General features: G+C 41.4%; 1 protein-coding gene across 4 annotated transcripts in view; it reads right to left on the bottom strand.

Annotated features, from left to right (window-relative positions):
* CRCP (CGRP receptor component) overlaps nucleotides 1–24,027 on the bottom strand; it is a 79,915-nt gene that overhangs the window by 9,604 nt on the left and 46,284 nt on the right. The window contains exon 8 of one of the 4 annotated variants that reach the window (XR_009497654.1): nucleotides 11,209–11,430. The exons of 2 other annotated variants lie outside the window; for them this stretch is intronic. The gene's annotated coding sequence lies outside the window, so the exon portion shown is untranslated. Of the gene's footprint in view, nucleotides 1–11,208; nucleotides 11,431–24,027 lie in introns of those variants that run through there. One more of the 4 variants, XR_009497653.1, reaches the window with a different exon arrangement.

Raw genomic sequence — 24,027 nt, 5'->3', positions numbered from 1 at the left:
CCTGCCAATGCAGGGGACACGGGTTCGAGCCCTGGTCTGGGAAGATCCCACATGCCGTGGAGCGACTAGGCCCGTGAGCCACAATTACTGAGCCTGCGCGTCTGGAGCCTGTGCTCCACAACAAGAGAGGCCGCGATAGTGAGAGGCCCGCGCACCGCGATGAAGAGTGGCCCTCACTTGCCGCAACTACAGAAAGCCCTCGCACAGAAACGAAGACCCAACACAGCCAAAAATAAATAAATAAATAAACAAACAAACAAACATGTGGAGAAACAGACTCACAAACATAGAAAACATACTTATGGTTACCAAAGGGGAAATGGGGAGGGGGAGGGATAAATTAGGAGTTTGGGATTAACAGATATATACTACTGTATATAAAATAGATAACCAACAAGGACCTACTATATAGCACAGGGAATTATATTCAATATCTTGTAATAACCTATAATGGAAAAGAATTGGGAAAAGAATATATATATATGTGTGTGTGTATGTATATATATATATACACACGTATGTGTAACTGAATCACTTTGCTGTACACCTGAAACTAACACATTGTAAATCAACTATACTTGAATAAAAAGTTGTTTGTTTTGAAAAAAAAAGAGAGAAATTAAAGACCTAAATAAATAGAATATAATCATTTAAAAATTATAAATAAATAAATATATAAATAAAACTTACAAAATAAATAAAAATCATAATCTAAAAACAAAACAAAACAAATACCAAAAAAAAGAAAAAAAAATGTTGAGATTTTGATAAGGATATGTATAATCTAGAAATCAATTTGGGGAGAACTGATCCTTAAAATATTGTTTTCCAATCTATGAACATGGCATATTTCTCTAGCCTCAGACATAGATCAATGAATACCAAAGAAGACATCAAAATGGTGGGATTGTTGGCTCAGTGGACACCCCACAGGAATGACTGGCTGGCACTACTCGCCTTTTAGTTGCTGCCCTTGCTCCTTGCTTCCTGCTTCCAGGCTGCCCGGTTTTCATGTGACCTTGTCTGCTGCCCACAGCTGATTGGCTCAAGGGAAGGCACCTGCCTCAAGCTGATCCAATGAATGCCTTCTCCCAGATTTTTTGAACCAGAGACTGATAGAGAATTGAAACAGGCTCTTGTTGGTGTCTGAGGTTGTAAAAATATAAAATTTAGGAGCTCTCTACAATCATGTTTCAGATGATTTGGTCTGAAGGATTGGAGGCAGATGCATTGCTGAGAAAAAAGAGTGAAGCTCAGAGAGGCATAGAAACAAGACAGAGAGGCTGGTGGTGTTCGAGTCTCTGACTCCATATAGCTTCTGAGGCCCAGTTGCATTCTTGCTCCTGGGTTCCAAGACACCCATGTTCCAAGAGATCCATTGGTTCCAAGGGTCCACTGTTCCTTAAAATAAATCCATCTTCAGGCTTAAGCTATTTTGAGTTTCTACCACTCACAACCAAGAGTCCTACCTAATGCAGCTGAGTAGACTGAAAACGGGTATTCTCAAACAGATCCCAGGTAAGTGAGCCTTGGCACCTGGCCTTAACAGGCTCACAATTTGGACTGCAGTCTGGTGCCCCTAGAGAGAACCTTCTCTAGCACAGACCAGCACTCTGTTCCCTTCCTCTGCAGGAATTTTGCTGCCTCTCTTGGGATAATTAATCAGAGGTGATCACCCTTATCCTCCTTTTTACACAGGATTTATCTATTCTAAGCACCTGTGTTATTTTTATGTGTGGATGGCAAACTTTGGTTAGAATTTAATTACCATATTTGTCACTATGATCACCCAGATGATCACTCGAGGGCTGTTATAGGCCCAACTGGCAAGTGTCCCATAGGTCAAGATATCAAGAGGCCCCCAAAATAAGATGCAAGCTCCAGATGGGACTTCAAGAGAAATACTAAAAGTCTTCACCACTTCTGCCACTCTTGATAATGACCCTATTCACCATGAGGCAGGGGTTGTTATAGTGATAGGAGAGTCAGGCTCTGAGTTTTCAGGAGATTGGAGGGAAGAATTTTAGAGATACGGTGCTGCAGGGAAAGGGTATTCCTATACACACAGACAGTCCTCAACTTTGCTAAATTCAAGACTTAAAACAGTCTACACATTCATACATTTCATACACTATACATGGACAGACCTAATGCACTTTTCAAAGCCTGAATTTGCACTTTTATCTCTCATCTGACTCTGGATGATTTCAGGCTAACTCCTGGGGGGGCTGCGTAGCTGCCAAGAGTCCCATTTCAGCATCACCAGTTGTCATCATTCTCAGGACAGCAACTGATGTCATTATTTAAATATTTAATTGAAGAGAAAAATACTATACAAATGACAGTGCTGATCCGTGATAAGAAACAAAGGTCTCATGAACTTAACCCAGTTGACACAAAAGTGGGAACGATTAGCTGAACTAAAATTGGTGACTCTTGAGCTTCAAGTCAGGTGTTTACCACACTGAAACTAGTCAATTGCATGTTTATTTGTGATGGAAAAAAAAAATTAACTTTTGTAGGACAATAAAAGACCCAGTAGACTGGGAAAATGCATTCCTTTGGACAGGGCCTGAAATGGTGTATGGCCTGCTTCCACGGCCTTGGGAAGCATAATAAAGATAGTCTAGTTTTCTATGATTCTAAAAGGCTGCCTATTCTTGGCATTTTCTAAGTTTCTTTGACAGCTCCAAGAAGGTTCTGGCCACTAAACTTTAACAGGGTTGTAAAAATTGTATCATGTTCCAAACTTTCTAAATCAAGATTATATTATTTTTGTTAAAAAGAAGACAACAGGCCCAAAATGGAGTCACTTATACTAAGCCCCATGGCACCTAAGTGAGACTTAATAATTATAGTTTTGGGGACTTCCCTGGTGGTGCAGTGGTTAAGAATCCACCTGCCAATGCAGGGGACACGGGTTCGAGCCCTGGTCCAGGAAGATCCCACATGCCGTGGAGCAACTAAGCCCGTGCGCCACAACTACTGAGTCTGTGCTCTAGAGCCCGCGAACCAAAACTACTGAGCCCGCGCACCACAACTACTGAAGCCTGCACGCTCTAGGGCCCGCATGCCACAACTACTGAGCCCACGTGCTGCAACTACTGAAGCCTGCGCACCTAGAGCCCATGTTCTGCAACAAGAGAAGCCACCGCAATGAGAAGCCTGTGCACCACAATGAAGACCCAACACAGCCAAAAATAAATAAACAAATTATAAACTTATTAGAAAATAATAATAATTATAGTTTTGGCGTCTCCTGGAAATCGAATCTTAAATCGGTCAATGAGGAATTACCTGGTCAGTGAGGTAATCTGCCTGATAGACCCCTGCTCTCCCCTAAAGAAAGGTGACCTTGCTGAAACCAATCCACTTTTTGCTAGTTTCACTTCCTTACCCCCTTCCTTCTGCCAGTAAGTCTTTTCTTTTGTACAGCTCCTGGGAGCTCCTTTCTATCTGCTAGATGGGATGCTGCCCGATTCATGAATCATTCAATAAAGCCAATAAGATCTTTAACATTTCCTCAGTTGAATTTCTTAACACTTTGTAACATAAATATCTCTACAACTGTCAATCTATATCTAGATGATGATAGAGAGATGACAGATACACAGATAGATGATAGATAGCGAACTATTCTCTGAGACTTATAGAACCTTTAATCAATGATGTCTGGGTCTGATTCTCTGGGAGAAAAAGGATCCAGACCTCAAGGACTGAGGATGGGAGCTCTAGAATTTCTGAACCGATGAGTTAAAATAGCTTGGGAATGTGCTGTCTGTTGCGGAATAGCCACATGAGGACACATTTTACTCATTAATGCTGATGCAGGCCAGATTGCTTTCCAAGAAAGCCCGCCCTGTCACTTTTTCCAGCCATTCTTGTCCGAGGACACAGAGGAAATTAAGAGAGCCTGGGTATTCTTGGAAGGAATGCTATGCCTGAGCTTGGTGGCCAGAGTTTCAGCAGGGGTGTGTGCAGTGCAGGGTGTGATGACAGAAAGAGCAGCTCCCTGGGTCCTCCAGGCAAGAGAAGGGGATTCGACAACTGGCGACTCCCAGAGACAACAGTTCCCCAGGTTTGGAGGCCTGAGAAGATTCCACTCCAGAATCCAAGTATGACCCTATTTCCCCTGTGCTTCTGAAACATGGCCAGGGCTCACTTGGTAGCCAATTATTCTCTCTCAAGAGATTCTGCAACTTGGATAGTTGATTTGGAAGGAAGCAGCTAAGTATCCAGTAAAGTTAGCCCAGGGGACCTTAACTGAGAACACATCACCTGGAGAGACGTCTCAAAAGTCATAGGCCCTGAACCCACTGAATCAGAAATCTGGGCCCTGGACCCATGTAGTTTGGGAAAGGTTGTGGAGATTCAAACGCAAGCCCCGAGTTAAGGGCCGGTGCAAGAGAATACTGTGCCAGTAAGGCCAGGCCATGGCCTTGATATTTTTTTTCTTTTTATGTTAAAAATGTCAGTTTCCGGACTTCCCTGGCAGTCCAGTGGTTAAGACTCCACGCTTCCACTGCAGGAGGCACGGGTTTGATCCCTGGTCAGGGAACTAAGATCCCGCATGCCGCAGTGTACTAGACCAGGCTTCCCATTTTAATGAGCATACAAATCACACATCTTGTTCAAGCGCAGATTCTGATTCAGCAGGTCTAGGGTGGGGGCCTGACAATTTACATTTCTAACAAGTTCCCAGATGATGCTTATGGTACTGGTCCATGGTCCACACTTTGAGTAGCAAGGGGGCTGGGTCAGTGGTTCTTAACCCGGGGCGATTTTGTCATCAACACCCCCAGGGGACATCTGGCAGTGAGAAATGTCTGGAGATGTTTTTGCTTGTCAACTGGAAGGTGAGGGTGTTAACCACCTAGCTGGTAGAGGCCAGGGACAGTGCTAAACAGCCTACAGTGCACGGACAGTGCCCACAGCAAAGAATTATCCAACCAAATTGTCTGTGGCTCTGAGGCTGGGAAACCCTGGGCTAAAATTTATAAGGTTTCTGAAAAGTAGTTACTTTAGTCTTAACTCTTTGCCCCGTCAAAGGTCTAAAAAGGTTGGCAACTGGATTTAAGGAGGAAAATTTTGGGAGAGAATTTTCTAGAAGGAGAGGTGTGTTTGCTTCACATCTAGTGACTGAAGAAAAGGATTCCTCGGAGAACTCACCCAAGTACCCAAGCCTCAAAGATCTGGCTTTAAACATTCAACAAATCCGAAACCAACTCACAGCAGTAGTGCTCAAATAAGAACCTTCCCGTTTCCCTTTTCTCTCTTCCCTTTTTTGTATTCCATGTCCAAGCTAGCTACTCTAAAGTTAACTACTTGGACTCCATTCCCCACTTCAGGCTTCCCACCTGGGTCCCAGGTTACAGTCTTCACCCTGAGAATCCTCTTAACCTCTTCTTAAGTCCCACCAGGTTTTCGGGGCCTCACTGAAACACGTTCCTTGACCATCCTAGCCTGGGGTGGTCTGGCCTTTTTTTCTGTTTTTTTCTAGATTTGCTGTCACAGCACTCTGTGTATGCCCCTATGACCACAGCTCTCTTCACACTGTATTCTTTTTAAAAAAAAAAAAAAACAGCTTTATAGAGATGTAATTCACATTCCATACAATTCACCCATTTAAAGCATACCATTCAATGGTTTTTAGTATATTCAGAAATATGCGCAACCATCACCATAGTCGATTTTAGAACAACTTCAGCACCTCCCAAAACTAAATCCTGTACCCTTTAGTTATTACCCCTCATCCTCCATCTCCCTCTAGTCCTAAGCAAACATTAATCTACTCTCTATAAATTTCCCTATTATAGACATTTCATACAAATGGAATAATATAATATATGGTCTTTTGTAACTGGCTCCTTTCACTTAGCATAATGTTTTCAAGGTTTATCCATGTTGTGGCACATATCAGCACTGCATTCCTTGTTATGGTCAAATAATATTTCATTGTATGGGTATGCTACATTTTGTTTATCCATTCCTCACTTGATGGGCATTTGGGTTGTTTCCACCTTTTAGCTATTGTGAATAATGCTGCTGTGACATTTGTGTACAAGTTTTTGTGTGGACATATGTCTTCATTTCTCATGGGGATGTATGTAGGAGTGGAATTGCTGGGTCACATGGTTAACCCTACATTTAGTCATTTCAGGACCTGCCAGACTGTCTTCCACGTAGCTGCACCATTTCACACTGCCACCCGCAGTGTCTGAGGGTTCCACTTTCTCCACAGTCTCATCAACGCTCATGTGTTTTTCTGATTAGCCATCTTGGTCATATGAAGTGGTATCTCATTGTGGTTTTGATTTGCATTTCCCTGATGGCTAATGATGTTGAACATCTTTTCACGTGCCCTTGGGCCATTTGTATTTCTTCCTTGGAGCAAAGTCTATTCAGATCCTTTGCCTATATTTTAATTGGATTATTTGTTTGTTTGTTTGTTTTTATTACCATTGCACTGTAAGAATTCTTTTTTTTTTTTTTAATTTTATTTATTTATTTATTTATTTTTGGCTGTGTTGGGTCTTCGTTTCTGTGCGAGGGCTTTCTCTAGTTGCGGCAAGCGGGGGCCACTCTTCATCGCGGTGCGCGGGCCTCTCACTATCGCGGCCTCTCTTGTTGCGGAGCACAGGCTCCAGACGCGCAGGCTCAGTAGTTGGGGCTCACGGGCCTAGCCGCTCCGCGGCATGTGGGATCTTCCCAGACCAGGGCTCGAACACGTGTCCCCTGCATTGACAGGCAGACTCTCAACCACTGCGCCACCAGGGAAGCCCAAGAATTCTTTATATATTCTGCGGACAAGCCACTGATCAGACATAAGATTTGCAAATATTTTCTTTCATTCTGTGGGTTATCTTTTCATTTTCTTGAGAGGGAGCAAAGATAGCCCATAGAGGAATCGTATGTTGGGCAAAAATATCCAGGTCCTAGTGTCCCTGTCGTACGTATCATGGTCTGGGGCTGCCCAGTAAGACCCTGGCCTCGGTGTGAAAACTGAGGCAGATCGTGAGATGCAGATATCTGGAGGCTGTCAGCTACCTGCACACCTGGCAGCTGAAGGACACGTTCTTTCTTGAGGGAGACCCAACTATCACATCTCCATGGCTCCCAGTGTCTTTTGTTTTTAAAAGGATAATCCCATAAAATATATTTTCTTTCTCTTTTTCTTTTCTTTCTTTCAGAAGCAAGATGAGAAGAGGCAGTGCTTCTTCAGATAAAAGCAGAGTCCTCAGCCTGGGTCCTGCAAGCCAAGAGTGTCTGCAATGTGCCCTGGTGGTGTTCCCGGGATGAAGCAGTGTACCCAAGGGAGTAGCTCCGAGTGGACCAGGGAGGCCAGATGTTAAGCAGACCTGGAGTCCCAAACATACCAAAGACCCTTGAGCACGGGTCCCTCGGAGCAGAACGTTTGAGAAACCTGCAGGCCTGGATTGTGGGTGAAGACAGAAGAAGACAGACAGACAGAACCAGAGTCAAGGGTGAAGCCAGGTTCTCTCCTAGGTGAATGAGCCTGGCCTGGGGCCTGTGCTATGGTGGGTAAAAGAGCCCCCACTTAAACAAGACACCATTTCCTGCCTCCTTTCCCACTGCTTCCTCTTATGTCTTCTCATCCTATTCTTGCCTAGTTTCATATCAATACACTATTCTGTAAATTCATGCGGGACGCGGTGATCCCCCTTCAGAAATGAAGATCCCCTTTCACGAATGAAGCACAAATTAACATTATCTATGGAGTGACCCCCATAGATAAGCCTCAGCCACCTTCAAGAATAGTAGCCTCAGCTGAGGAGAGCCACCTCACCCAAGGTCACATCCTCACCTCAGGCAGCCCTCATCTAAGGGCTGATTGACGTCAGAGGATAACAGTCAGGCCCTCTCACTCCACCTCCCACTTCAAACCAGCTCTGAAGGTTTGTCCCAGCCTCAGCTAGAAGCAGCTCAGGCTCGGGACTTCCCTGGTGGTGCCAAGGTTAAGAAGCCGCCTGCCAATGCAGGGGACACGGGTTTGATCCCTGGTCCAGGAAGATCCCACATGCTGTGGAGCAACTAAAGCCCGTGTGCCACAACTGGTGAGCCTGCGCTCTAGAGCCCACGAGCCACAACTACTGAGCCCATGCGCCACAACTACTGAAGCCTGTGTGCCTAGAGCCCATGCTCCACAAGAGAAGCCACTGCAATGAGAAGCCTGCGCACTGCAACGAAGAGTAGCCCCTGCTCACCGCAACTAGAGAGAGCCTGCGGACAGCAACGAAGACCCAACGCCGCCAAAAATAAAAAATAAATAAACAAATAAATTTATAAAAAAGAAGCAGCTCCGGCTCTAACAGAAACATCAGGAGATCCTGGTTACCCCTTCTCTCACTCCATCCTGCTCCACATCAAAGGAATCTCCCATCAGCATAGTTTCCAGTCTCGCAGCTTGGATTGGAATAGTCCATCCAAAGCTCTGGGCGAAGCCAAAAGTCACAATACATAGAAGCTTAGAGCAGAAGTCTGTTCAAGGGGATGCCAAACACAGGAACCGGACTAGATGCTATTTGTGGCTCTGCAGATCCAGCAACACAGGAGTGTGTGAGGAGGAAGAGAGAAACACGCCACTCAGATTGTATGGCACTTCTCAGGCTGCTCTTCTGGAAAATTCAGCCCCAGGAAAGCAACCAGCCTTCTAGCTGTAAATCAATTTCAGTTATTTCTTCCTTTCCTCCCTCACTTCCTCTCCTTCTCTTTCTTTCTCTCTTCCTCCCTCACACCTTTCCTTCCTTCTCATTCTTTGTTTCTTTCTTTCTCTCTCTCTTTCTTTCCATTCTTTTAACTTAATTTTTTCCAAAGATTAAAAAAAAAAAAAAAACGTATTACAAACACCTTGGAACACACAGCAAAGTACTAAAATGGAAAGACAACTACCACTCAGAGACAATCACTAGTAACATTCTGACAGCTCCTTTTGGCCTTATTAACATACAGTTCTTAAAAGTCGTAGATGAGGGACTTCCCTGGCGGTCCAGTGGTTAAGACTCTGTGCTTCCACTGCATTCATGTATCCAGAATGAATTAGGAAGAGATGTATCCAGAATGAATTAGGAAGAGATGTATCCAGAATGAATTAGGAAGAGATGTATCCAGAATGAATTAGGAAGAGATGTATCCAGAATGAACTAGGAAGAGATGTATCCAGAATGAATTAGGAAGAGATGTATCCAGAATGAATTAGGAAGAGATGTATCCAGAATGAATTAGGAAGAGATGTATCCAGAATGAATTAGGAAGAGATGTATCCAGAATGAATTGTATGTATTGTCTGGAGTCTAGACGGACCCTTGATATTTAAGGTGTGGTCCATGTGGCAGTAGCACCAGCAGCACCTGGGAATTTGTTGGAAATGTTTAATCTTACCTCTACCTCAGTCTTGCTGATTCCAAATTTTCATTGTAACAAGATCCCCAGGGGATTCATAAACACAGATTGAGAAGCACTGGTCTAGCAATTCCCAATGCTGCTACACTTTAAAATCACTTGGGTACCATTTTAAACATTGATGTCCATTTACATCCTACATGACAACAATTGATTCAGGAAAGAATCATCAGTGGAGCCAAACACACGGGGCAAAATGTTGTTGGGAAATAGGTTGTTCCACACAGCTCAAAGAATTTCCCCACAGATGACTTACTAGTTATAAAGGGGAAAAAATGACCTTTATGGCAGAGAAATCTGGCACACTAGGCAAACAAGTGACACAACTTAACATCACAAATAATTAGTCAAAGTGACAGCATAAGCCTCCTGATAAGAACACGATAACACCTATGTAGAATTTCTGCCAAAAAATGATTAACCTGAATCTCATACTGCGGTTGCAAAAAACAGACAAATCCAAATTGACAATCTGCAGAACAGCTGCTCAGACTCTTCAAAAACTCGTCAAAAAGTTTCATGAGAGTCTAAAAAGACTGAGAATTGTTCTAGATTAAAGGCAACTAAAGAGACATGATAACTAAATGCACAGTATAATCTCTAATTACGTACTGACTTGAGGGGGGAAAGGCTATAAAGGACATTTTCAGGACAATTTTGGGGAAATCTGAATATTAGTAGAATTGTATTAATGTTAAATGCTCCAGGTGTGATAATTATAATGTAGTTTGTGAAATTAATTTTCTTAAACTCAGCTAAAATTGGAGTTGGGACAGGCCTGTAGGGGGAGCTCTCATGACCGCCATGCATCATCAATTGCTCCAAACAGGAAGAGACCTCACCTACACCTCCCACCAGAAGGTGCCTCTACACTACTATCCAGCAGGGAGAAGAAGACATCTCTCTGCCCCATGACAGCCCAGCTAATCAAAGACTAGCAGCCCAACCAATGAGAAGCCACCATACTTTGGACTCCCAGCTTCCTCCAATGGATTCTTTGGTTATCACAGACCCTCTCAACTACCCCTTCCTTGTTCTCTGGATTTGCCTATGGTGTGCTGTAGTTCACACGTCCCAAATTGGAATTCCTCTGCTATCCCTAAATAAACTCACTTTTGCTGGTAAAATAGCTGGCTATTATATTATTAAAGTTGACATGTTTGGTGTCAGAAGTGGGGTCGAAAGGAGGTGGACCTGAGAGATGATGGCTCCCAGAACTGAACGAGGTACCTGCACCAAGCCCTTTATGCTCATTGCTTCTGTAGGTTACCACCTGTTTTCAGTTTGGAGTCTCATCTTGGTTTCCAAGCTCCACTCTTTTTGCATTCTGAGCTCTCGGACTTCATTTGGGATCTGGAAAGGTTTTGTTCTTTCTGGTTCAAGGCTTCATCCTTGGTGAGTACTCAGTTGCTTTCTGGAGCATGGCAGTGAGGTTCTCTTTTGGGGACCAAGCTAACTGGGATCTAAGATTTTGTTTTAATCCTTTTGGAATCTGGGTTAGGACTCTAGCAACTTTCTTGGGTTTCCAGGAGAACTTAAGAAAATGAGACCCTGACCATCTAAATGCTCTGAGGGCAGCCCTCCTTTGGGGACTCCAGCTGGTTTCATGTTTAAAAACTATGGGCTCCCCACATGCACATTTTTAACTAAGTGGGCTGAGAAAACTAAAGGTAATTCAGAATTACAGTGGCCATTATGGGTAGTTTTCAGTCTTCCCAAACTCATTTTTTTTTATAAGACTAAATTGGAGGTCCATGGTTTTAAAATTAAACAAAACAAACGGTATATTTATTTTTATTGGTACCTGGAAACTTCCAAATACACACAAAACTCTAAAATTACCTCTTTGCAAGATACCGTTTCTAAATTGGCAGAAACAACCGAAAAACTAGAAAAGAACAAAATGACTGGGACTTCCTTGGTGTTCCAGTGGTTAAGACTCCGTGCTTCCAATGCAGGGGGTGCGGGTTTGATGCCTGGTTGGGGAGCTAAGATCCCACATCCCACATGCTGCATGGTATGGCCAAAAAAAAAAAAAGAGAGAGAGAGAGAAAAGAACAAAATGACTTCTGAAACCTCGTACTTCTTGTGTTCCCCTCCCCCAGGTTCTCTGTCTCAGGGGCCATCTTGTGTGTCTTCTCTGCCCCCTTTGTCTCAGACTCCACCTTGTGCTCTGGCCCCACCCCCAATGCCACTTTCCTCTTTCCTCTGTGAAAACCAGCCCCTTTAAAATCGAACCCTCTGAGGATCCAAATGCTAAACCCCTGGTTACTGTTTCTAAGTTATCTGGAGCAAATAAACAACTAGAAGGAAGGATTTAAATATCAACTGCCCTAGATTTTTGATAATAGGAGAAAAGTTGCTTTCTGTTTGTCTGTCTGTTGAAGCTTTTTGGTAAGTCACCCCATCCTGTTCAAAAGGGGGAACCTTGTTTTAAATAAGTCCAACTGACGGAGAACCCTTAAAAGAGAGAAGTCCAAACCCTTAGGGAGACAATAAAATGCATTCTTTGATTGGTATGCAGAAGCTTCTAAAAGACAAATTGACTCCATAAACAGTTCTAAAAGCATTCTTACAGCATGCCAGAGACACAATTTGGATCTAACTATTCTTTTGAGTTTGTATCTGAGACATGGCTAAAACTTAAAACAAACCTAGAAGGTCTCTGTTTGCATCTGTCTGTATTTTCATTTGTGTCTATGTGTATATATGTGTTGTAGATGTGTGGGGTTTTTTTTTCCTTTTCTACCTGTAGATGGTATTGCTAAAATTAATTTATAAAAGAGCTCTATTTAATTGGTTTAAAAACAAACAAGCACTTATATAAGTTAAAATATAACAGAGACTGGACCAGGTGCTTTTCAGGTTTACATGATCTGAGATTAATGTTGGTGAATGAAAGCTAGTTTGGGCTTTAATTAAAATAGGCATATCTTTGGAGTTATCAACACTGAAAATAATGCAGGCATACCATTTTTATTCTACTTGAGCTTACTGGTCAGATAAGTTCATGTTATCTTTTTTTTTTATCTTTTTTTTTTTTTTTTTAATTTATTTATTTATTTTTGGCTGTGTTGGGTCTTCGTTTCTGTGCGAGGGCTTTCTCTAGTTGTGGCGAGCGGGGGCCACTCTTCATCGCGGTGCGCGGGCCTCTCACTATCGCGGCCTCTCTTGTTGCGGAGCACAGGCTCCAGACGCGCAGGCTCAGTAGTTGTGGCTCACGGGTCTAGTCGCTCCGCGGCATGTGGGATCTTCCCAGACCAGGGCTCGAACCCGTGTCCCCTGCATTGGCAGGCAGATTCTCAACCACTGCGCCACCAGGGAAGCCCAGTTCATGTTATCTTTGTTACAAAATTTGTCAGCAAGAAAAATAACTTGGTATGATAAAAATTTTTGCAAGTGTTACAAAAATGGCTACATGACTGTTGAAAACAAGTAAACTGGATGTGAATGAGATACAGGTTTATAAGTAATGCTTTTAGGTAGCTTCCCCAAATCTTTTTGGTAACTTGGAATCTTACAGTTTTGCTAAGTTAAGTGATGGGTAATCATTAAATATCTACATCATTCCCAAGTAAGATAAAATACTGATACATTACTAAAAATGGGTTCATTCACTTTGGGCTTCCTTTACAAACTAATTAAAGATAGTTGGATCTATTGGTAAGCATGCCATATTTTGGAAATTTTACTGTGGGGAAAATATGCTTTTAGGAATTATGAAATGTATGCAGAAATTTGTCAATAACAGACCGTTCTAGTGAAGTTACTAGGAATAATAAGGGAAAATAACTCTGTATGCAAGGAAAGAAGGATATGTGCTCTTGGCATTAAAAGGTATGAGGAATGGAAATTTTGTTGAGGGAAAGAAAGTAATTTTGTCCTAAAATGAGGCTGATTGTTTCAGAATAGGAAAGAGGAAAGACAGGACAAAGCTAAACGGAAATAGTAAGTTGTAGAAGATTTCTGGAAAAAGAATCTTTGAAAAAAGAAACTTTACGTGTGGTCAAGCTGGTGAAGATTATAAAAGTTTTGAGACTAAGCTTTAAAATAAGTGGTGTACTTATATAAAACTAAAACAATTTTCTTTCATTTGCTAAAAGAACAAGATTTTCTTGGAATATTGATCTACTCCTGATAAAAAATTGTGAAAGGTTTTTCCTTACCTTTAAGTAATCAGCTTAGAAAACAGAGATTTCTGTTTTACCAAAATTATTTCCTGTGCTTCATGTTGTCTTAATCAAGTCTCTCATTACTTAAGAAAACGGAATCTTCTCAATATTAAAAGAGCTGGGCTCCCCTGGTGGCGCAGTGGTTGAGAATCTGCCTGCCAACGCAGGGGACATGGGTTCGAGCCCCGGTCTGGGAAGATCCCACATGCCGCGGAGCAGCTGGGCCCGTGAGCCACAATTACTGAGCCTGCGCGTCTGGAGCCTGTGCTCTGCAACAGGAGAGGCTGTGATAGTGAGAGGGCCGTGCACCGTGATGAAGAGTGGCCCCCGCTTGCCACAACTAGAGAAAGCCCTCGCACAGAAACGAAGACCCAACACAGCCATAAAAATAAAGGAATTCCTTTAAAGAAAAAAGTTTAAAAAATAAAAGAGCTAAGTCTCCCTTACAACTATGTAATATTTTCTATTTGTCTTTGAAATCTTTTATTGTTACTTTGATCAAATAGATAATTAAGTATCATTTTATAATGATCTGTGGTCCTGTTTGTTAAGTTCTGTACCTATTGCTTGTTGAACCTTTGCAAAAATGACATGCCTGGGGCTTCCCTGGTGGCGCAGTGGTTGAGAATCTGCCTGCCAATGCAGGGGACACGGGTTCGAGCCCTGGTCTGGGAAGATCCCACATGCCGTGGAGCAACTAAGCCGGTGAGCCACAATTACTGAGCCTGCATATCTGGAGCCTATGCTCCGCAACAAGAGAGGCCGTGACAGTGAGAGGCCTGCGCACCGCGATGAAGATTGGCCCCCACTCGCCGCAACTAGAGAAAGCCCTCGCACAGAAACGAAGACCCAACACAGCCAAAAAATAAATAAATTAATAAATTAAAAAAAAAATGACATGCCTAATAAGATGAGCTAGTTCAGCACTTAGAGGTAATTTCTAGCACTTACAACCTTGACTAAATATGGACTTTAAACAAGAAATGCCTGAGAGTTCTTCCTACCACCTTTCCTTGTTACTCAAATAGAGACTCAAGAGGTTTCTGATTTGTGTACTTCCCTCCCACATGGGACATAACAACCAGGGAAGATCCTTCCTGGCACCGAGGGACAAACCACTACGTGCAGAGATCCTGACTCTTTGATCAGCAATGCTTTCGAGGAAAGATTGTGATCAAAAGGGGGAAATGCGGAATCAATTAAAGAAACCTCAGCTAAGACTGGAGTTGGGACAGGCCTGTAGGGGAAGATCTCATGCCCCACCTTGCATCATTGATTGCTCCAAACAGGAAGAGATATATACCTACATCTCCCACAGGAAGATGCCTCTACTTTACTATCCAGCACAAGAAGAAAACTTCTCTCCACCCATGACAACCCAGGCAATTAGAGATTGTAGTAGCCCAACCAATGAGAAGGCTCCATACTTTGGACTACCAGCTTCCTCCAATGGACTCTTTGGTTATCACAAGCGCTTCCCAATTCCCTGCTTTTCCCTATAAAGGCAAGTCTCCCTTCCTTATTCTCTGGACTTGCCTATTGTCCACCATGGTTCACATATCCCAAATTTCAACTCCTCTGCTATTCCCAAATAAACTCACTTTTGCTAGTAAAATAACTGGCTATTATATTGTTAGAGTTGACAGGTTATGTATAAGAGTACACTTATTCTTAGGAAATACATACTGAAATATATAAAGTGTCATGATATCTACACTTTATTTTAAATAGTTTAGAAAAAAATCCATATATAAAAGAGAGAGAAATAAAAACAAAAGTTACAAAATGCCAAACGTTAACATTTGGTAAACTTAGGTAAAGGGTCAGCACATTTCTTCTGTGAAGGGCCAGACAGTAAATATGTTAGGCATTACAGTCTCTGTTGCAATACTCAACTCTGCTATTTTAGTGTGAAAGCAGCCATATGTAAACAAACAGGTGATAAAACTTTATTTATGGAAAATCGTGTACTAATTTTATCTCATTAAGATTAGAAAACAACCATTTCAAAAATTTCCTTCTCTGAAAGGACATGCACCAAAATGTTACCAATGATGACTCCTGAAGGAGCAGGGAGTTGGTGAAAGGGAACTTTATGTTTTACTTTATATACTTCTGTATTGTTTAAACGTTCAAAAGAATGCTTTGGGTTTTTCTCTCTTTTTTTTTTTTCTTTAAGTTGCTTCTTGGAATAGTCAGCTTTTGCTGCAGTAACAAACAACCCCAAATCTCAGTGGCTTATTACAACAAATATTTGTTTCTCATGTTACATGAGGGCTGAGGATAGGCTGCACTTTGGATCTGTGTACATTCTCACTCTGGGACCCAGGCCAAAGGAACAGACCTATCTGAAACATACTGTTCTCATAGCAGAGGGCAAAATCACTAGAGACCAAGCCAAACTATGCAATTTTTTGCTTTTAAAGTTTCTGCTCAGACATTATATGAGTCATTCCTGCTCACTTGCCAAAAGCCATAAGAAGTAACATGGCCAAACCTCACAATGGACCGCTTAGCAAGAAAGTATACATAATCACCTTACAGGGAAGGGAAGGAGTAATGGCGAAACAATTATATACTCTACTGTACGTCTGTTGAATTAATTAAATCTACTTGGAGGAAATATATATTTTTTGTTCTTATATATATATTTTACTATTGACTCATTTTTTTTTTCTTTTCATTTTTTAATTCCCTATTTGAAGACAGAAGAGTTTTCAGCAATGCTTTTCAAACTATGGGTGCTAACCCATTAGTGAGTCATGAGATTACGTGGAGGCACAATCAACATATTTGTTTAAAAGGACAGACTAGAATACAATAGAAGAGAAAATTATAAGAGAACATTGCACATAGTAAAGATAAGGACTGTTTCATAAAACTTTGGTTTCAGTTACATATATATGCCCATATGCTGATATAAACTGTATTTTTTGTAACACCCCCGCTAATATCCCAGGAGGTAGTTACTCTGATTATTCACATTTCATAGATGGAGAGATCAAGGAAGTTAAGTAATTTCAAGGTCCTGCAACAAGTAAACAGCAGAACCTGGATTCATCTGGCCTAGGGCTTGTACTCCTGCTAGGCACTCACCAGCATGGCTTCCAAGAGGAAGGGCCAGGTCACTCAAAGGAGGCTGAAAACCAGAGCAAGTAGTAAAGGGCATGTGAGGTGTGTGTATGTTCTTGCACAAAAGTATAGACAGGATTCAGCCACTCAGAACAGTCCTATCGTAGTTGTCCTTTACTCAAGATACCTCATGGGGCTGCCCCAACCCTCATTCTCCAAGACATCGTTTATAGCCTTCATCGCTGTTCCCACACTGTCAGTGCCAAGAAAGTTCCTGATGGACTGTAAGGTTCTCTCCCATTCCTGGTAACCAGAGGCTGAGTTAGAGCCCCAAACTGTTCAGGCCTCTTATCCTGGCTCATGTGTGATCCAGGTGGGCTCTGGCCAGAACAACTGCTAGAAGGAGGGCTGGTTGGTGGGTGTGGCTGAAAGTTCCAACCTTCTAATCACTTGGTCTTTCTGGTGACCAGCCCCATCCTGAAGCTATCTAGGGGCTCCACACTATATCATCTCATTACCATAAACTCAGGTGTGCTAAAAAAAATGGGCTCCTTATGAGTAACTAAAGATAATCCCATCACTCAGGAAATCTCAAGGGTCTCAGGAGCTCTGTGCAAGGAACCGGGAACAAAGACCAAATATATTTCTTATTGTATCACACATATATAGTATGCTATCTTTTGCTCGAGAATGAAGGGAAAATAAGAAAATATACGTATATCTGATTATCATTACAAAATAAAACACAAGAAGGATAAATCAGGAAACAATGTCATTGGTTACCTACAAGGGGTGGAGGAGAATAGGTGGAAGTGATATTCCTCTGAGCATACCTTTTTTTATAGATTTGACTTTTGAAAGTATGGCAATATGTCACACATTCAAAAATAAAATTAAATCAATAAGAATGGAAAGGAGGTAATTTAAAACTGAAAGCAAACTGAAACAATGGAAATAATCAAATAAGCACCATAACCACACTAAAAAGAAGAATCAATTCAAGTAACTTAACACAGTATTTGACTATATACCCTCAAGTGGGGGCAGGGGTGTGGTGGGAGGGGGAAGAATTGGAAACAAATCCTGAACTCCTTTTGGTAGGTCTGTTGTTTGTAATGGTGTGGGCAAAGCAATTCAGAAACCATCTTGGATGTAATAAACTACTTTAGATGTAATATAGGATTGAGCAAATATGTTGATACGGTTGGGAGCCAGGATTCTCACTGAGGGAGAAGGGACATATACATACGGAGTGGGCAAAGCAAGAAATAACTCTGTGAGGAGGTATCAGTGTAAATTCATGATTTCTAAAATATGTATATGCATGTTGATATTATACATATGTATGAATATGCAAATATGTGTACGTATGTACATGTGCATACACAAGCATATATTTCCTAGCTCTGTCCATTGAAAGAGCCAGGAAGCAAAGGCACTCCAGTAGCAATGAGGACACCCAGTTCTCTGAACTTGTTCTCTGATACCTTCAGCACTAAAAGGAGTCATGCTCCTCACGGAAATGACTGAGTCCGGGCCTGGTACAAGATAGGCTTGGAACACCATCCAGGAAGTAAGGCAGCACTTTTGAAAAAATGGGGTTTTGAGGGCAGAATGGAAGATGCGGAGGGAGTGCTGGAGTCAACAAATCCGTTTCGTAACCATCGCGGAAAAGACTGGATTAGGGAAGAATCAGGGGACACTCAATCTAGGGGGCAATTTTGTTAAGGAAAATTTGCTTCGTCTCCCTGCACTGCTTATTCATTGCAAGGGAGAAAACACCAGCGATAATTAATTATATAGTATTTAGGTGTAAAGAGTCATGATGTATTTAACTCACTTTAAGATGCTTTGGGGGAAAAATGCATATTTTTGTACTGTGCTGCTTTTATTTTTGCAACTTTTTGTAAGCTTGGAATTATTTCTGGATGGTTAAAAAAACAAAAACAAACAAACAAAACAAAAAAACGCCACTACACGGAAAGTGTCTGAGAGTAAAGCTCATGAAGAATGCAGTTTTCATCTAAGAGAGGGTTGGGGTCTGACTGAGTAATCACAGCAGATGAGGAGCTGAGCTAGGTGACCCCAGCTGATAGGATACAGAGGCTGAATCCCAGGCAGTGGAGGTGGGTATGGGCCTACTGGAGATGCCCAATTGTAGCTGGAGAGGTGAATGTCCACCACGAAGCCTGATCCAATAAGGCACCTGTGACTAATGCACACACCTGGCCTTGTGTGCCTTAGGCCACTGTCAACCCTGGAGAATAAGCCTCCCACAGTGGAGATCTCCAGACACAGGTTCAGCATCTCCTATACCAACCTCATGTGATCCTGACCCACTGGAGCTTGTTCTTGGCTCCATTTCTGACTGTGATCCCTCCTGTGACCTCACCTGCATCTGGTGACTTCTCCCTCCTCCCAGCATTCAGACATTGGCTTTCCTCTAGGTTTTCTGGCTCAACATGCTGTGCCCTCACCCTGACTCCTTGGTTTCTCTATGACTCAGGGCTCTGGCTCCCTGCCCCAGGACCCCACCCTGCCCATGTTCTGTTCCTCCCAGCTAAGGCCCCAGAGGAGGAAAGAGTGGGAGTGTTTAACCCAGAACCTGCCAGGCTACTAAGACCACCCCCCCGACCCCTATCATTGAAAGGACAACTTGGGACTTCTGGTTCTGTGAGCCCAGCTACTGACTCAACCACACCTGCAGAACACTGCAGATACACAGTGACCCAATAAACTGTAAGCAGATCAGTCTGGGTAGCTGGTACTCTATCAGGGGATTGGTTCCTGACTGCAGAACACACCCAGCATGTCACAGCCCATAGCCCTGAAGTCTGCCTGTTCTTCCCCCTCTCAAGGTCGCGGGTGTTTGGGAAACACAAGGAAGGAGCATCAAAAACAGGCTAGCTCAATAGACCTGATGCTTGGAGCCCCAAGTTTCCAGCTAACGGTTGCTTTCCAAGCTCTAGCACATGAGCTCTAGCTCTGGAGCAGACAGTCCTGAGTCTACTCCCATTTCTACTGCTTGCGAGGAGTCCTTACACTGTTGTTTCACCTATTCAGCTTCAGTTTCCTCATCTATGACATAGGGATAATGCATGGTAAGCACCTAGCGCAGTATCTGGAACATGGCTGGTGTGCAAAAATAGTAGCCATTGATTCAGGAAAGAATCACTGATAGATGCTTAAATTAGTGAGTGAAAGTCTGATGAGGAAGAGGATATTTACATAATCTTAAAATATCTCTCCATAAATTAGTTAGTAATTCTAAAAGGGAAAATAATCAAAGGACACTATCAAGAGAGTGAAAAGACAACAAACAAATGGGAGTAAATATTTGCAAATCATATATCTGATAAGGAATTAATACCCAAAATACATAAAGAACCGAACTTCTGCAACTCAACAACAAATACAATTCAAAGGACTCAAATAGACGAATATCCAAAGAAGAAACACAAGTGCTCAATAAGCACATGAAAAGATACTCAACATCACTAATCATTAGGGAAATGCAAATCAAAACCACAATGAGATAACGCTTAATACTCATGAGGATGGCTGTTACTAAAACAAAAGCAAACCGGAAAAAAACAAATGTTGGCCAAGGATGTGGAGAAACTGGAATCCAAGTGCACTGCTGGTGGGAATATAAAATGGTGCTGCCACTGTGGAAAAATGGAAAAGCCATTGTGACAGTTCTTCAAAAAGTTAAAAACAGGGAGTTCTCGGGTGGCCTAGTGGTTAGGATTCCAAGCTTTCCCTGCCATGCCCCAGGTTCAATCCCTGGTCGGGGAACTGAGATTCTGCAAGCGCAGTGCGGCCAAAAACAAAAAAACAAAAACACACACAAACAACAAAAAAAGTTAAAAATAGAATTACTGTATAATCCAGCAATTCCACTTCTAGATATATACTCAAAAGAATTGAAAGCAGGGACTCAGACAGATATTTGTACACCAATGTTCAAAGGTAGAAACAACTGAAGTGTCCATCAGTAAATGAATGGATCAACAAAATGTGATATATACATACAATGGAATATTATTCAGTCATAAAAAGGAACAAAATTCTGATACCTACTACAACATAGATGATCTTGAAAACATTATGCTTAGTGGAATAAAGCAGACACTGAAGGACATTAAGTACTTAGAATAGGCAAATTCATAGAGACAGAAAGTAGAATAGAGGTTACCAGGGGCTAGAGAAAGAGGGGGAATGGGGAATTACTGTTTAATGGGTACAGAGTTTTAGTTTGGGGTGATAAAAAAGTTCTGAAAATATACAGTGGTGATGATTGCACAACACTGTGAATATACTGAATTGTTAAACTAAAAATGGTTAAAATGATAAATTTTATGTTATATGTATATTTTACCACAATTTTTTAAATGTAAGGGGTACTAAGGTCTGAAGCAGTGTGGGTCCCTTTGAACTCTCTAAACTGACTGGCTTCCTTGACAGTGCCTCACACTGAGAAGACACAGCTGGGATAAAGTCAAAATTGAGCAAAACAGGGACAATAGAGAGACAAAGAAAGAAGAGGTCTAAATCAGGGTCTTAAAGGGCTAGACCATAATATTTTTGGCTTATAGGTTATAGGGTCCATGTTGCAACTCCTCAATTTTGCAGATTTGGCCTGAGAGCAGCCATAAACATATGTAAATGAATGAGCAGGGCTGTGGTCTAATAAAACCTTATTTACAAAAAAACAGGTGGCCTTTGCCAATCCTTGGTCTAAATAAAAGAGTGGGAGGGGAACAGAATCAGCAAGCCACCAAATTTTTGAATGTTATTTGAAAACAACAAAAGAGGGAGCTTTGTGAAGTTAGTAAAACCATCCTGAACCACACAACTCCTTCTAAAAGTTCCAGAAAACTAATTTCATATAAAAATAAACAGCAGAAAATTATTGAGGTCAAATTCATACAAGGTTATTATTAAAAAAAAAGAAAAAGAGTATAACATTTCTATAAGCTAATGAGAGCACACCAGAAATACGTGCACACGAAACAGCTCAAATTGCAACATACTATTTTAAAACCAGCTAAAAATTAATAAGAAAATGATACATGACATGAATGAACCACAGTAAATAAAGTTAGAAAAACACATAAATAAGAGTTTTACTTTACTCAGAGTAAAAATTAGAAGGGGAAAAAAATGAAGACTAAATTAGAGGAAACATAAGACTAAATAAATGCAATTTAAAGAAAAATGTCTTAAGGAAAATCGGAGGAAATTTTTTAAAGAAACCATAGAAGAGGGCTTCACTGGTGGTGCAGTGGTTAAGAATTGCCAATGCGGGGGACACGGGTTCGAGCCCAGCTTTGGGAAGATCCCACATGCCGTGGAGCAACTAAGCCCGTGCACCACAACTACTGAGCCTGCACTCTAGAACCTGTGCGCCACAACTACTAAGCCCATGTGCCACAACTACTGAAGCCCACATGCCTAGAGCCCGTGCTCTGCAACAAGAGAAGCCACTGCAGTGAGAAGCACTTGCACCACAACGAAGAGTAGACCCTGCTCACCACAACTAGAAAGCCCGTGTGCAGCAATGAAGAGCCAACACAGCCAAATATAAATAAAATTATTTATTTAAAAAAAGTATTTTTTTGTGTGGAAAAGTACAAAATTTACTATCTCAACCATTTTTAAGTGTACAGTTCATTAGTGCTAAATACATCTACATTGTTGTGCAATGAATTTCCAGAACTCTTTTCAACTTGCAAGCAAAACTGAAATCTATAACCATTAAACAACAACCGATTATCTCCTCCCCCTGGTCCCTGGAAACCACTATTCTATGTTTGTGTTTATGATTTTGACTATATCTCATATAAGTGGAACCATAAAGTATCTGTCCTTTTGTGACTGGTTTATTTCACTTAGAATAATATCCCCAAGTTTCATCCATGCTGCAGCATGTGTCAGGTTTTCCTTTAAGGCTGAATTATATTCCAGTATATGTATAGATCACATTTTGTTTATCCATTAATCTGTCAATGGACACTTCATTTTGCTTCCACCTTTTGGATAGTGAGAATAATGCTCCTATGAACATGGGTGTACAAATACGTCTTTTAGATCCTGCTTTCAATTCTTTGGGTATATACCCAGAAGTGGAATTGCTGGATTATACAATAATTCTATGCTTATTTTTTTGAGGTCCTGCTATACTGTTTTCTATATGTTACACCATTTTACATTACCATCAACAGTACATAAGGGTTCCAATCTCTACATCCTCCCCAACATTTGTTATTTTGTTTTTGTTTTATAGTAGCTATTCTAATGGGTGTGAGGTGATTCTTTTTCATTTTTGAGGGATAGTTTTGCCAGGAATAGAATTCTCGGTTCAAAGTTTGTTTGTTTTTTTTCTTTCAGCACTTTAAATACATCATCCTGTTCCCTTCTGGCCTCCAAAGTTTTTGCTGAGAAATTAACTGATAATCTTATTGATGATCCCTTGTACGTGATGAGTCACCTTTCTCTTGCTGCTTTCAACATTGTCCTTATTTTTCTCTAGTTTGATTACAATGTGTCTTGGTGTGGGTCTTTCTGGATTTATCCTACTTGGATTTTAAACTTCTTTGATTTGTAGATGCATGTCTTCACAAATTTGGGTAGTTTTTGGCCAATATTTCTTCAAATAATCTCTTTTTCTTTCTCTCTTCTTCTGGTACTTGCATATACATATATTGGTCCTCTTGTTGATGTGCCATAAGTCCCTAAGGATCTGTTTGTTTTCCTTTTTGCTCCTGTGCTGATTCTTTCTTCTGCCTTCTCAAATCTGTTGCTGCACCGTCAGTGAAATTTTCAATTAAGTTATTGTATTTTTCAGCTCCAGAATGTTTCCTTTTTATAATTTGCTACTATTCTCATTTTGTTCATGTATCATTTTCCTGATTTCCTATAGTTCTTTGTCTGTCTTCCTTTAACTCTTTGAGCTTATTTCAGACAGTTGTTTTAAAGTCTTTATTTAGTAAGTCTGATACCTATGTTTCTTCAGGGAAGGTTCCTGCACTTCATTTTCTTCCTTTGAATAGGCCAGGCTATCCTGCTCCTTGCAATTATTTTGTTGTTGAAAATTGGGCATTTGAAAAAACCACCACCTCTCCTAGCCTTGGCAAACTGGGTCTATGCCAGCAAAATCGTTTACTGATTAAGATATGTTGTGAGTCTTAGGATCAGCCAAAGTAGAAAGCTAAAGTCTTCAGATGTTTTCTTAGCATACATCTCACCTGGATCTGTGTACCTTTTGTGATTTCTCTCTATACAAATTGCTTTTATATGTCTTATGCAGAGTCTTACTCATTTCTCCTTGGGGCCTTAGATAGTCTATCGTATGTCTCCA

The sequence above is a fragment of the Balaenoptera ricei genome, chromosome 15 (genome assembly GCF_028023285.1).
Source record: "Balaenoptera ricei isolate mBalRic1 chromosome 15, mBalRic1.hap2, whole genome shotgun sequence".
Classification (NCBI taxonomy): Eukaryota; Metazoa; Chordata; class Mammalia; order Artiodactyla; family Balaenopteridae; genus Balaenoptera; species Balaenoptera ricei.
The sequence above is the reverse complement of the archived record's forward strand: the minus strand, read 5'-3'. Positions and strand labels throughout refer to the sequence as shown.